The sequence below is a fragment of the Numida meleagris genome, chromosome 5, assembly GCF_002078875.1.
Source record: "Numida meleagris isolate 19003 breed g44 Domestic line chromosome 5, NumMel1.0, whole genome shotgun sequence".
Classification (NCBI taxonomy): Eukaryota; Metazoa; Chordata; class Aves; order Galliformes; family Numididae; genus Numida; species Numida meleagris.
The window spans coordinates 50192001-50205495 of NC_034413.1; the positions used below are offsets into that span (position 1 = coordinate 50192001).

Here is a 13495-nt window from a genome sequence, read left to right on the forward strand (position 1 = left end):
TATAATAGAAAAATACCTTTTGTAGCACATTCATTAAACTTTTGAATAGGTGCTTCAGGAGTGCTCAGTAACTCAGTAAAGGCACACTGTGAAAAAGTATCCTAATAAATGTTTCTTTCTTCATTAAGTAATTCTGGTTTCTTTTAGAAAGTGCACAAGAAGGGACTTATTTCAACAATGAATGTAGTGGAATTTCAGCGCTTTGACACTATTTCTAATACAAAGGAAGATATGTCATCTGGTTTCTGCATTTCTCATATAGGAGTTGGCATGGTTAAAATCGCCTCCTACTCGCTATTAGACACTGGTGATTGAATTGCTTCTTCTTCTCTGAATTTTTAATCAAAGAGCTGAGATTTGCTTTTTAATCAAATACAAATGTTTAGCCAGTTCTGATCGTGAGTTAGAAGAGCAACAGGTTGGTTTGTTCCTATCAAAAACTTTTAAACAGACGTTGAGAAACTTTTCCATGCGCTGGCACTGAAGAGTTGCGAAGATACTCATTCTGCTGCTCACGTCCTGTCTGTTCCTATGGATGTAGGTTGAGATTCTCCACACATAACACACAGATCAGATTATATCATGGTTTTGGCCATAGAAATCACTGAGTCTTAAGCCTACACTGACTGTAAATGAGAAACATTTATACCCCAGTGGTGCTGGTGGTCAGTGCTGTGCACAGTGGGAGCCAAGCCCATGGAGACAATGCCAGCTGGCTCAGAGGGGGTTGTATCTGAGCTACAGTAGAATTTTCTGCCAGCTCCCAAACAGAAGTAGTAAATCAGAAACCAGGAATCTGGCTGGCTTGTCATTTGTTGTTGACTTCATTTTGTCTGAGCTGAGACTTTCACTTAATAGGGGAGGACTCCCAAAAGAGGCAAAGTTTGCCATAGGAGCCAACTTTGATGCTGCCCTTTGAGTGGGGTGGGACTGATGAGTCATATTTGTATTGAAGGGTCACACTGCAGGATCTCCACAGCCTGATCCCACAGCTCCTGGCAAGAGATGATTTGAGCCATGTAATCCAGCTAGAAGTCTGTTGTGATCCTGAAGAGCTGCGAAATGTAAGCATTACATTCAAATGTAATGTTGGAAGCAGGTTGTTGCTTGCAAGCTCATTCCAGCCTGCAAGCTTGCTGCAGCTTGTGAGCCTAATTTTAGCTCTGGAACTTGCTCCGTTTTTGAAAGTTTAGTGTACTCTTGAGAGAAGCCAGACTTCTTACATGCGTGTTTTCTTCAGAATTAAGCCTTCCTCCCCCCTCCAAAAAAATAGAAGCGCACTCCCAACACCAAGGGTTTGAACCAGGTTTTCCCACCTGTCAAGCACATGCTGAACCACCTAGCCTTTGTTGTTTGATAGCAGTTATTCCTCACTCCTCTGTTCCCAGCAGCTCCAGCTTGGCTACCAGGATTTAATTAGTGAGCTTTTCCCAGCCCCAGAAACAGGGAGATGCAAAGAAGGCCAGGAGCCAAAGCTGTTTGGTGCTGTGTTTCGTGTCGCACCGTGCTTTGCTTTGTCTCTGCCACCCGCAGCGTCAATAAAACAATACTGCTATTTTAAAGTTAGAGCAGCATTTGTTTCACTAACAGCCTGCTCCTTGCAAGGTATTTGTATTTGAGTGTATTGAACGTTCATTATGCATTAAGCACTCAGCCTTGTAGCATTGATCCCGGAGAGGCGCACCATACCCAGCTTCACCGTGCCTGCAGACAGCAGCTTGGGCTGTTACTAAAGCAGAGACCGCAGCCCAAATCCCCACTGCCCGCAGCAGGACAGAGCAACTGGGCTGTGCTGAGATGGAAGAGCAGCCCTGAGCCTGCCCCACAGGCAACTGGGCTTCGGGTTGGAAATGATCCCGCAGCCCTGGGCCAGGCACTGGGAGAGGTAAAAGCATCGCACACACAGCTCATGGCATTGCGGTTGTGCTTCACTTTTTGTCCGAGTAATTCAGACTGTTCATACAAACACAGAGCATATACATACAGAGATTTAAAAAAACAGAGTCTGTAATACAGCCGTATCTCTAGGAATGCGTTGCTTTACTTCCACGTTCAAGCAGATAGCACAGCAAAAGCTCCCAGAAGCAGCCTACCAGTAAGAGCACAATAATGGCTCTTTTCCTGGCCGTTAATTCAGACATAATGCAATCAGTCAAATGAACATGTCCTCCTCTGCAGCTCTCCTGGAGATTGCTGTCCTCTCAGCTCCGATGGAAGGGACCCCAGCTCAGTAGCCTGTGTCTTCCTTTAATTAGAGCCAGCAATAGCCCACGGACAGGATCATTTTGCCAGCAGCCATATATGATGTGGGTTTTGCTCTCCGGCATCTAGATTGCTGCCTGTAAGCACAGTGTCTCTGACATGGAGGCAGCGAGCAGGGAGCACCCTCTGAGGCTGTCCCACAGTCATGGGTTTCCATGTGATCCCAAGCTGTAGTTCGATCCCATGTTGGAGCCGAACATGGCACACTGGCCTGGATGAAGCCCTCTGGGAGCGCTGCGCAGGCAGCCACCTCGGAGTGAGTGACAGCTCAGGAACCATCCGCATGTTAAGGAGAAACAGCCTTGGCAGACCGTCGACTTTATTTGCCACTGCTGCATATTTTATGTCACCACCGTATTTCAACACGAATATTCCATATTACAAAATTAACACTGGAAATATTTCCTGTGCATTTTGTGAAATTATGTGTGTTTAGTTTTCTCATTATTGTCTTACTTTCCTCTCTGGAGAATTAATAGTATTATTATCCAGGGCAAGCAAGCCTGGAATTAATCTGACTCAATGTTTAATTATTCCTTATGATGATTTCCGGATTACGTACTAGCACTGTAGAATGCCCTGTACAAGCCAGAGCAGAGAGATGTGCACTGGGTTTACCCCCAGACCCTGTCACTGAGGCTTCCGGCAGTGGCATCAGGTACTATGTGGGTTGAGGCTTGGTGCAAACTGCTGCTACTCTAACAAAAGGAGCAGCACAGCACTTGGCAGGAAGCTGAGAGCCATCACCTGGATGGTTTAGAATAGAGTGCAGCTCAGGTCTAGCCAGGCACCAGGCAGGGTGGGTGCTTCAGTAGGAGGACTGCCATCTGCTTTGGGTGCTGAGGGTGACCTAAAGGTCCTCGGAGCACCTGGGAGTGCTCTCCTCCTAAGAAGAAAGGGATTGTGCATAAGCAAAATAGATCTTTCTTTATGGTTTAAGGCTCTGCAGAAGGGGAATGGATGCATAATAATCTCTTGAAGTCATTTTCAGTCTCCCCAGTTTGTGTGAACTCTGAAACCTGTAAGCCCATCGGGCTGGATCAGAGTCCATAGCAGGGTAGCACATCCTTGCAGGGACAGCTGTGTGGGTGCCAGGCAGTGCTGTGGGGTCAGTGCTGCATCACCACAGAGCGGGGCAGGAGCAGGAGCTGCGCCCTCAGCCCTACAGGAGCTGGAAATGCTCCTTTTCTGCTCCCTTCCCTCAGAAGAAAGAATCACTCCTATATTTCTCTTTTCCTCTTCTTTGTCTTTTTCTTTAACTCAAAGAATGATAGTAAGAGTGGAGCTAAAGGATGACTAAACAGCGAATGCAAATTTTTTAATTTAAAATTGGATTTATAACCTCCCAGCAAGTTCCAGATGAATTATACCTAAGAGCCCATTATTAAACGCTGCTCATTGTTGTCCACCTTAGAAATTTAGTTTACATAAATATTTAGAGGTAGGGCCAAATAATTACACGGCAGAGTAATCTGTTCTTTCTGTCTATGGTTAGAATCATTTAACAGGTCTATCCATGGAGTGGTTCAGGAGCAAATACTCAGCAGCAGCTATTTTGGGTCAGCTCAATGCATAGTCTATTAGAGGTATTACTTCTACTTCAGAATAATGAATTGTATTTGCAGCCAGGAAGTCGCTGGTGTAATTGTCCCTAAATATAACGAATATGGAGCTATTTAAAGGTTCAGGGCTGTCTGGTGTGGTGGAAGGTGTTACTTCTCTGGAGGAAGCTCAGTATTCTTCAGTGAGTAGATGGGAGGAAAGGGCACTGTCAGGGCTTGTGCAACGGCCTACTGGCTTATTTGTAGATGAATTTGTAGATAAAGTTAAGTAGGGGCTTCGTAACTTGGAAAATTTCGGTGTAAGTGGCGTATACATGTAGAACAGATTCCCCCTGCATATTAAATACTGGCTTATAAGTATTAAAGCTGCTCCTTTCGGTTATTTATTTTTTCATTGTTTATTCTGAGATCTGTGTTGGCAGCGCTAAAACCCTCACTGCAAATCAAAGCAAAGACTCTGAAAATACTCCGATTGCTGCAGACAAATTCCCTGGTGCTTCATTTGACAAAAAGATGGATTAGAACAAACTCGGGAGTGTTATTATTACCAGTGTCATGAAAGATTGTTTCTTTTATTTGTATTAATTACTGATTAGTGCTTTTTATAGCGTCGGCTCTCTCAGGTGTTCTGAATGAGATGTATTGCTTCCCATAATCCTCTCTTAAAGGGAACCCTGTCCCAACAGCGGGTCTCAGCCCAAGTGCACAAGTGGTCTCTGGGTCACAGTAGAGTTCAGCCAAGGCCCTGAGGGAGCGGCCCACAGGGCAGCACTCACCAGCCCCCTGCCGCCATCTTGGCCGTGTGAACAGTGTGTGGGAGATGGCATGGCTGAAGGCCTCCTGCTACGCCTGTGTTACGGGGCAGGCAGCGACCCTCGGGCCTGGAGCTGTTAATTTGGCTGCGGGGTGCTGCAGCCTGCTCAGTGCCCCTCGTGGCTGCACTTCCCCCAGTCAGTGTGAGCAAAGGCCTTGCTTCTGCCTGGGGAAAGGCGCATGGAGGAGGAGCCTTGCACAGGCAGTTGGAGGAGGTGTTGTGTAAGAGCCTCAAGATGTCCCTGAGCCCATGGGTAGCTTGTGGAGATCTCCAGGGGAAAAATCCAAGGCAGGTTGCTAAGAGTTAGAACTTCAGCATCCTACCTGAGAAGAGAGACAGGCAGCCTGAGGCTCAGGGCTCCAGCTTTCATACTTTCTGTGCTTGACAGGGATCATATAAGGCTGGATGCGAAGGAGACAGGTGGTTGTTTAAGGTGTCTTGTAAAACAGGGCTAATATTTTGTGAGGTGGCTGTATGAAATTCAGCAATGAGCCTTTCATGGCCCAGGTTGTGTTAAAAGGGTGGTTCTAAAATAACCCGCTGTATGTCATCAGCTGATCTGTCATTTTCCATAATTCATGAGCGCCAGGGCAAGATTAGACAATAGAGTCTTGGGTGAGAATTCATTAATTTCCGCTGTGTTTTTAGAAATGTCAGAGGTGTAAAGCTGAGAATAATAAAAGTCAAACTCCCTAGATATATCTACTGTGTTCAGAAGAATATTACTCTGAGCATCCCTGATAGTATACGTCTCGATGTGCGTGTGTCTTTAATTGGTATGCAAGGAGTTTATCTACTTTACTGCCTGCACTTATCAGAAAAGATATAAAATGGGATGGTGATAATGGCTGCCTTCAAAGAAAAAGATATGTTCTTTCAAGGGTGTAAGTGCAATAAATCTTTCTAGTTTAAGGGCTCCCTGGAAGCAGAAAGATTCTGTTCTGCTGACAACTGAATGTGGGGAACTTTCCCAGGGGAAAACAAATCATGTTTCTCCATTCAAAATAGAGCAAAAAGTCAGTGAAATGCGGACTCCGGTATGTATGTTACAGTATTTCCTACTGACTCCTCCACCGATTAAGATACACTTCCATGCTAAAATGTTTCTCAAATGGTTAAAATGAGGTACCTGGCACTGAATGCACTTAGAATGCACTTGTGAATGGTTCCCACAGTAATCAGCAGTTCAAATTTTAAAAAAAAAGACTAAAAATAACCCATTGACTTTAGGTCTTTCTGCCTGTGTTTGTTTGTTTGTTTAACTGTACCACAGGAATTAATTTGCCTAGAATAAAAGAGACAATGCTGAGTTAATTGCTATTCCAGAAACATTCTGTGCCTCTATGGAAAGCAGGGTTAAAACTACAGGCACCTACAGGGTCTTTTTGAGTTGAAAAGAAATCCGCATATTTACTTTAGAAAAACCCACATTATTCATAAGAATGAAACCTTGCGTCTGACTGCTGTGGTGAAACAAAAAAGACAAGGGTGTTTTAAATTGATCTGTCAGTATGATACTTTCCAGTGCTCGCTTTGCACATGCAGCCAGCAACTAATGTTAGCATGAATTTAAATAATTCCTCTTGCCTTGAATAATGACCACGAAAGTTGAGTAATGGTATCTAACAAATTTCCTAACTTTCGAGGAGCTGGCTCTTATCTACGACTGTTTGTTTGCTCGTCTCCTCCGTCCCTAATTGCCGCAAGCTGCTCCACGCGGCATATGACTAAATATAATACAATTTGATTTGTGTTGCAGTGTTCTGCAAAGAACAAATCTGTAAAATTACAACATGTGAAAGCTTAACACAATGATATAAAATGGCAGTGGCACGGTTCATATCTTAAACTGACAGACTGATGGTGATTATTGCAAGGACAATGCCCTGCATATGTCAAACGATTTGCAAATAATTTATGTCACCTTATCCTCCATTATTGTTTTTGCAGAGGACATAAACTGTGTCACTAATATTAAACTGTCGGCTAAAAAGAGCCTACCTCAGCTTTTTCCTAGCTGAGAATGCAAAGACATCTGCACAGAGACAAACATGCATATGGCCATCATTTGTCCAACATCTTACACATTGTGAAGGTTTTTTACTTGAAATGCCAACCTATGTGGCAGATGATGTATGTGTTTCTTCAGTCCTGTGATTACCAGCACAGAGCTGCTCCGCGGTGCTCTTCACCTCATCAGTTCCACAAGCTGCACTCCAAGGTGTGTGACACATTTGCAGGAAGATGGCATCTGACATGCAGCAAGGCAGAAGCGTTCTGGTGTGAATATTTGACTCCAGATTTTGTTCAAATCAGGGTCAGATTCTGACCTGGAGAAATTAGTGTGGGTAGAGATTTAGCACTACAAAATAGCAATTTGAAAACTGGAATGAATATATTTTAAAGATTGGAAAGCAAAGGAAAGTGGTGTTGTCTCCTGGGGACTCCTAAGCGGCTGCAAAGGAGAGGGGAAGAAGGAAGTCTGTACAAATGACCTGGGTTTTATTCGTTTGGAAATAAGCAGAGGACAAAGCAGGCTTAGTTATTTCTGTTTGTTAACTCGCATCATTTCAGCTGCCAGGTTCTTTGTTTAGGTTTTGATGGTTCATTTATTACTACCAAGAAATGCCTTTGAAGGGTTATTTTCAGAGGCCATTGTGGTTAAGAGTGAAGCAAAGAATGCAGTGCAGTGGTTGGAGCGTGGAGCTGGGAAGGCACCATCCAGCCTCCTGGTCCAGATTTTGCTCTGCTCACATTTGGGACAAATTACTTGCAACTGCTGTGGCTTGACTTAGCTCTTCTGTCAAACAGGTTTTGCTATCTGACTCATCCACTTGGTTCAGTTTGCCAAGTATTTTGTAATCTTTGGCTAGAAATCACTCGTTTGATTGCAGACCAGTGACGTTTCAAATGTGTGGTGTAGTGATGCGTCAAACAACTTCTGCTGGCTGCAGTGCAAGAGATGGCTCCAACTCACTGTGGAGAGAGCACAAGGCACTGACAAACTCACTGATCCAAGCTAGAGACTGCAACAGAACTCCATTCTCCTATTGCTACCAGCTTTTCCTCTTTTAAAAGCCTCTTTTAAGCGTTTCACACTCTTAACCCCTCAGCAGTGAGGAACTGCTCCTTCCCCTCCCAAGCTTTTCTCACCCTGCTTCTCAGTAAATCACAGTTTATAATTACATTGATCATTTTTACTACTACAATACACGCATTTCAAATAAATTTTAGAGGGCTGCATTAGCCAAATGAGTTTTAGTCTTACTTCCCGTTCATTTCCAGCACTGGATTTTAACCAAAAAAAAAAAAAAAAGATACCTTGTTGTTGCATTTTTTCATGATTTCTGAGTCAGAAAAGCAGATTTTAGGCATCATAGCCTACAGAAACACATCATGTAACTGACTGACTTTGTCAGCCTTCTGTTTCCTGTGGAAGCAGCATGAGGACTCACTGTTGCAGAAGGTGGTAGGGTTGGGGTAGGGTTGAAGGGTGCATCTCTCCATCTAAACAAACCTAGAAAGTTGGTTTCTCTGCCTGCTCTGAGGTGATTTTAGTGGTGTGAGGAATCTCTTCCAATGCAGAGCGGGCAGGGGGATCCACAGGCATGAAAACCTTCACTACGTTCCTTTTCCCAGCACAGGAAGACCACCAAGTAGCAACAAAGGCAGGAAGGGCCCCAGGATAATGTGCTGAACCAAATAAAAGCTCCTCCTTTGAAACAGGTATGCAGGAGCTGTCCTGCATGTGTCAGAAACATTTCCATCAGGTGACGGGCAGCATTCTCCACAGCACCATTTTCATGCTTTGCTACAAGTGTGTTTTGACATAATAGAAAGCCCTGTGTGCTCATGCTTGCTTGTCATACAAAAGTTAACAGGCAGGTCTGGCCTAATGCCAGTGATCAACACACATATGCATAAACCTACCTGCCTTTTGCAAAACATTATAACCTATGACAAAATATGCTGGAGATGAATTTATTCAAGTAGATAGAGAAGTACCCTTCCCATCATGCCCCCAAACTACTGATCTCCATCAACTGGTTCCTTAAACATGCTACAACACAGACTTAAGCTGCAAATGAAAAAGATCTTAGAGATAGTCAGTAATTTGGCTGTATACTTCTTGGCCAGGAGGCATTGTAGATCAAAACACTCTCACTTCTGAGGGAAGGAGCCAACAGAAACTGCAAAGGAGTTTTAGGGAGGAATTTACAGGAATCGAGGTAGAAGCAGAAAGTGGACTTGAAGGGAAGTTTTTATTGTCTTGAGAAGAAAAGAAAGGGGCAGCTCCTAGCCTAACAGCTTCCTAACATCTGAAAGATGAGAGGCAGTCGTCACAAGATAATCTCAGGTCATTATCCCTGGCATCAGTGACAGAAGAGCCAATCACAAGAGTGAGAGAATCGTGTGACCAGCAAAAGATAGCTTCAAAGTCAAGAGACCCTGGCCAAAATTCTGCTTTGTAGATAAAAGCAGAGAGAGGAGATGCTACCATCCATGAGGGGATGACAGAGAGAGCCTGAAGTCTACAAGGAGAGAGATTGATCCACAGCAGGAAAGTCTTTGGCAAGAACTGGTACAAAGTGTGAATTCATTATGAGAGAAGACAAATGCAGAAAAGGAGCATGCTCTGGCAACAGGATCATGCCATAGTTTAAGCAGCATGAGTGATGGCTGCTCCTCATTCCAGCACCACAAAATTCATCAAGGCTGAGCTGCACTAGTTCCTCCCTGCAGTGCCTGCTACAAGGCATGGATACCCCTTGATGGCTGCCTGCTCCACCTGGGAGGATGGCCTTCCACTTGCCAGGCCCTTTGCTGCTCTTCTGACTGAGCATCCTTTTCATTCTCATTTCAAATCCTTGTCACTGAACTGAAGCCGCAAACCCTAGAAGAGAGGTGATTTGAGCAACTCTTGTAGAGAAGGTGACCATCACGTCCCACATCCTTGAAGTCTCTAAATTTCTTCTTAAATGTAAAATATACTAAGGTAAAAAAAAAATCTACATTATAAAGCATCTATGTGAGGTGAAGCTTGCTTACAAAAAAAATAAAATATTTATTGACAAGCTGGAATACTGCCAACATTAAGCCAGGTAGGAAAGGCATGAGTTCACGTCAGCCTCTAATGTCAGCTCATGGTGTAAGTCAGCCCATGTACATGTCGGTTTGGTAGACAGCAGTGGTTTTGGATGTCTTCTTTCCAGAAAATGTATTAGTTGGAGCCAAAAAGGGCCTCTAAAACAAGTTCTGTTCTTTTTTTTTTTTCTTTAAGACGCAACAAAAAAAATTGAGCCCAAGGTTAATTTGTTTTCAGTGGTGGCCCTTTCTCTACCAGGCTGAGTTCTTTGACCATACTGAAAGCTGAGAACAAGTTTTCACATCTCATTTATGAACACAGAATCACAGAATCACAGAATCACAGAACTGTGGGGGCTGGAAGGGACCTCTGGAGATCATCGAGTCCAACCCCCCTGCAAAGCAGGCTCCCTAGATCAGGTTGCACAGCTCAGCGTCCAGGCGGGTCTTGAACGTCTCCGGAGAAGGAGACTCCACACCCTCCCTGGGCAGCCTGTTTCAGAGCTCTGTCAGCCTCACTGTGAAGTTCTTACCCACATTTGTGCAGAACTTCTTGTGCTTCGGTTTGTCGCCGTTTCCCCTTGTCCTGTCACCACGCACCACTGAAAAGAGTCTGGCCTCATCCCTTCGCCTCCTGCACCTTAGATATTTATAGATACTGATCAGATCCCCTCTGAGTCATCTTTTCTCAAGGCTGAACAGACCCAGGTCGCTTGGCCTTTCCTCATAAGAAAATGGAGTTTCCAGGGACATTCCAACCTGGCCTGCTCCTCAGCTCCCCACCATGGTCTTGCAGGGAGAGGATGGGGCACATCGTGGTGACAGTTTGCAGTTGTAACAGCTCACAGTCACCTCATTTTAAGGGAACCATGTCAGTGTAGGCCAACCCTTTTTGCGTTTACATGTGAAATACCTCTGGTCAGGCAGCAAGAATCTGTGGGATTTTTAATCCAGTAGGCCCTGTATATGGATACAGTTACCTGGGTATAAACTCAGATCCATTGATGTCGCTTATTTTATTTCATTTCCTGCCCCCCTATTAACGCCTTCACACAATGGTGTTTTGCCAGTCTGGTTCCTATGGCAAAACCTTCCAGCCCAGACAAGCCCTAGAAGGTTAAAGTAGTTTCAACATTTCTTTCCAGCGATTACACAATGGGCCTTGAGCTCCTTGCCAAACGCTACTTTTTGCAAAGTTGGCAGTGGGGGTGAGAGCCAAGTATTGCAACTCTGCCACAGATGAGTGCATGTTCACAGTCAGTGAATGACAGCAGAGAGATTCGCCAGGAAAGTTTCAAACTACATCACAGCACAGCCGGACTTCGCTAATGGTTTTTACTTCCAAGTCCCACTTTTATCCTAAGATCAGATAACAAATAGCACTTTTTCTTTGTAACAATTCATTAATCAGAGAAATGATCCTTGCTAGTGTTTAGATGTTTTACTTAATTTGGTACTTCTGGTCTGCTGCCCCAGTAGTGCCAAAATTATTATTTCTCACCCAGCAGGTGATAAATAACAACTTCAGTCATGATTAATACCATGAATTTCTCAACCTGACTAATGCAAAAAACTTCAAACCTGCAGAACAAGTGGGTGATAATTGTTGTGAGAGCCATTGGAGCTGCACTCTGCTTGTAAAGAAGGAAAGCCACAGGAAATGAAGCATTTTCAAGCAGCACGGCTGATCCTAAGAGGCGTCATTAAGTGCAGCTCAGCAGCATTCTCCATGTGCAGGACTGTGCTATGTTCTTTTTTCCACCAGACCGAGTTTTAAGTACATTTGAGAAGCAGGAGATTGCCAGGTTATTTTTTTTCCCTTGGAGAGGTGGAAGACAAATAAAAGGCAGAGAACACAGCAGATGTATATCTCGTTAACACTACTCAGTACTACAGTTTTTACTATCTGATGTATGGAGTGATAAATCCTAGAGAAAGCTGCTAAATCCAAAGATCTTTTACATAATGTTTCTTTGGTAACCTCACCACAGCAGTATAAAACGCAGCAGCAGACACTCTCCAGTGGAGAAGAGCTGCCTCCAGAGAGAGACAGGAGAAGCAGGAGCTCAGGGGGAGCTGTCAGCTGGAAACCAGGATCAGCACTGTAAGGCCTGTGGCTGAAATCCCAGCTGCTTTCACATTCTGGGCTGTTTTCATGTCACTGCCCACAGTGGAGTAGAGTGGTTGCTCCAATTTCCATGCTGTGCATTCGAATACAGGGCCCCACGCATCTACCCACTGGGCTAAACTGTGCTGGCCAGGGGATGCTCACCTCCTTGGGAGGGCAGCCCTTGCTTGTTAAAAGCCATTAGGAAAACATGGGGCCACGCAACTGTTCGATTATAATTAAAAAAAGAGAGAAAGGAGATACCCTCAAAAATTTGCAGCAGAAGCGTTAATGCATTTGGACAAAATCAGGACACACAAGGTTCCAAGTTGGGTTTCTAGTTTTTAGAATGGCTTTTGTTTGGCTAATGCAAACAACTCCCAGTCTACAGTGTTTAACGTACAAATTCATGATGAAGATTTCTGTCCTCCCAGGGCAGCAGGCCTTGCTGCACACATTCAAGGCAGAGACACTGGCAGCAGCTAGATAACCTTTTGCCTATGGGACACAACTCTGAACATCTGAAAAGGATGCACAGTAACATCACCACTTTTCTTGTGCAATGATGAGTAATATAATTAGAAAACATTTTTTTAATGAACTTTGTTTCAGTCTGAAGCAATCAGATCTGTTATACACAGCAAAAGCAACAGTAAACAGCGAAGTCCCTCTTCTGTTTGCTGTCCTCCTTAGCCTACAAGCCCCTGCAGTACGACAAGTGCCTGCTGTGCCACCACTCATCTCTGAAACCAGCTCCTCCACCACCCCACAGTCAGTACGGATGATCCTGCAGTCAGGCAGCATAATGCCACAGCAGCACCTTGGGAACAGAGGAGCAGTTGTTTTCACCACGGCTTTCCCATTCGGTTTAGCTGTGACAGGCAAGGAAAGCACCTGCCACTTTCCAACAAGAACTTATTCAGCTTGAGTATCTCCATATGAAACACTTAATGGGACAGAAAGGCAATGAGAAGAAATACACCCAGGGTAAGTGATGTACACGTTGTTCAGATTCCACAGTGTCCATTCACTTGTAGGTAAGTGCTTTTATGACCACGTGTACCACTTTGGCTGAGTGATCCTTGCAGTTCTTGGTGGTACAGCATATTCAGAAGATGTACATTAAGCCACGCACGGCACAGCTGCTCCTGACATGACTTGTACTAGAAATCTTATTTTTGTCCTAATTTTGGGAAATAAGAAGTTCCTACCTGGCTTTATTGCTGGTCATGTTTCAGCTTTTCATTCCTTTTCTTGAGCTGTGCACAGCAGCTCAGCAGCAGTCAGTGTCCTTTACAGGACTGCAGCTTCCCAGCGTTAGAGCGCGGTCTGCGAGCCGTGGTCATCAGAGCTGAGCTCAGCTGCTCTACAGCAATATTCATGCTAGCAGTGTTACTTATGAAAGCATCATGGCTTCTTGAATTGGTGAAGCGCAATGTCCTCTGTCTATGACTTTAATATCTATCTTCAACATCAGTAGCAAAGACTTCTCTTGTAGTTTAGAGATTGCCTAGAAGGACGTGCAGTATGAACAAGCCAGGTATGCTCTTAAGGAAATTAAAAAATCCTTTTTAAATTTTGTTTTACTAATGAAGGTATCGAAGTCACAAGAAGTCAAGAAGCAAGGGGAGGAGGGGTTAAACTTTCAGAAACTATTCAGGTTAG

The 13495-nt window shown here is 44.3% G+C and overlaps 1 long non-coding RNA gene across 8 annotated transcripts in view; it reads left to right on the forward strand.

Moving 5' to 3' along the window:
• The window catches only part of LOC110399345, a 125612-nt gene that overhangs the window by 107104 nt on the left and 5013 nt on the right, over positions 1 to 13495 (forward strand). For 7 of the 8 annotated variants that reach the window (XR_002439121.1, XR_002439125.1, XR_002439127.1 and 4 more), the window contains one exon: positions 12524 to 12817. The exons of the other annotated variant lie outside the window; for it this stretch is intronic. This is a non-coding gene — a long non-coding RNA (uncharacterized LOC110399345). The remainder of the gene's footprint in view (positions 1 to 12523; positions 12818 to 13495) is intronic. 8 annotated transcript variants of the gene reach the window in all.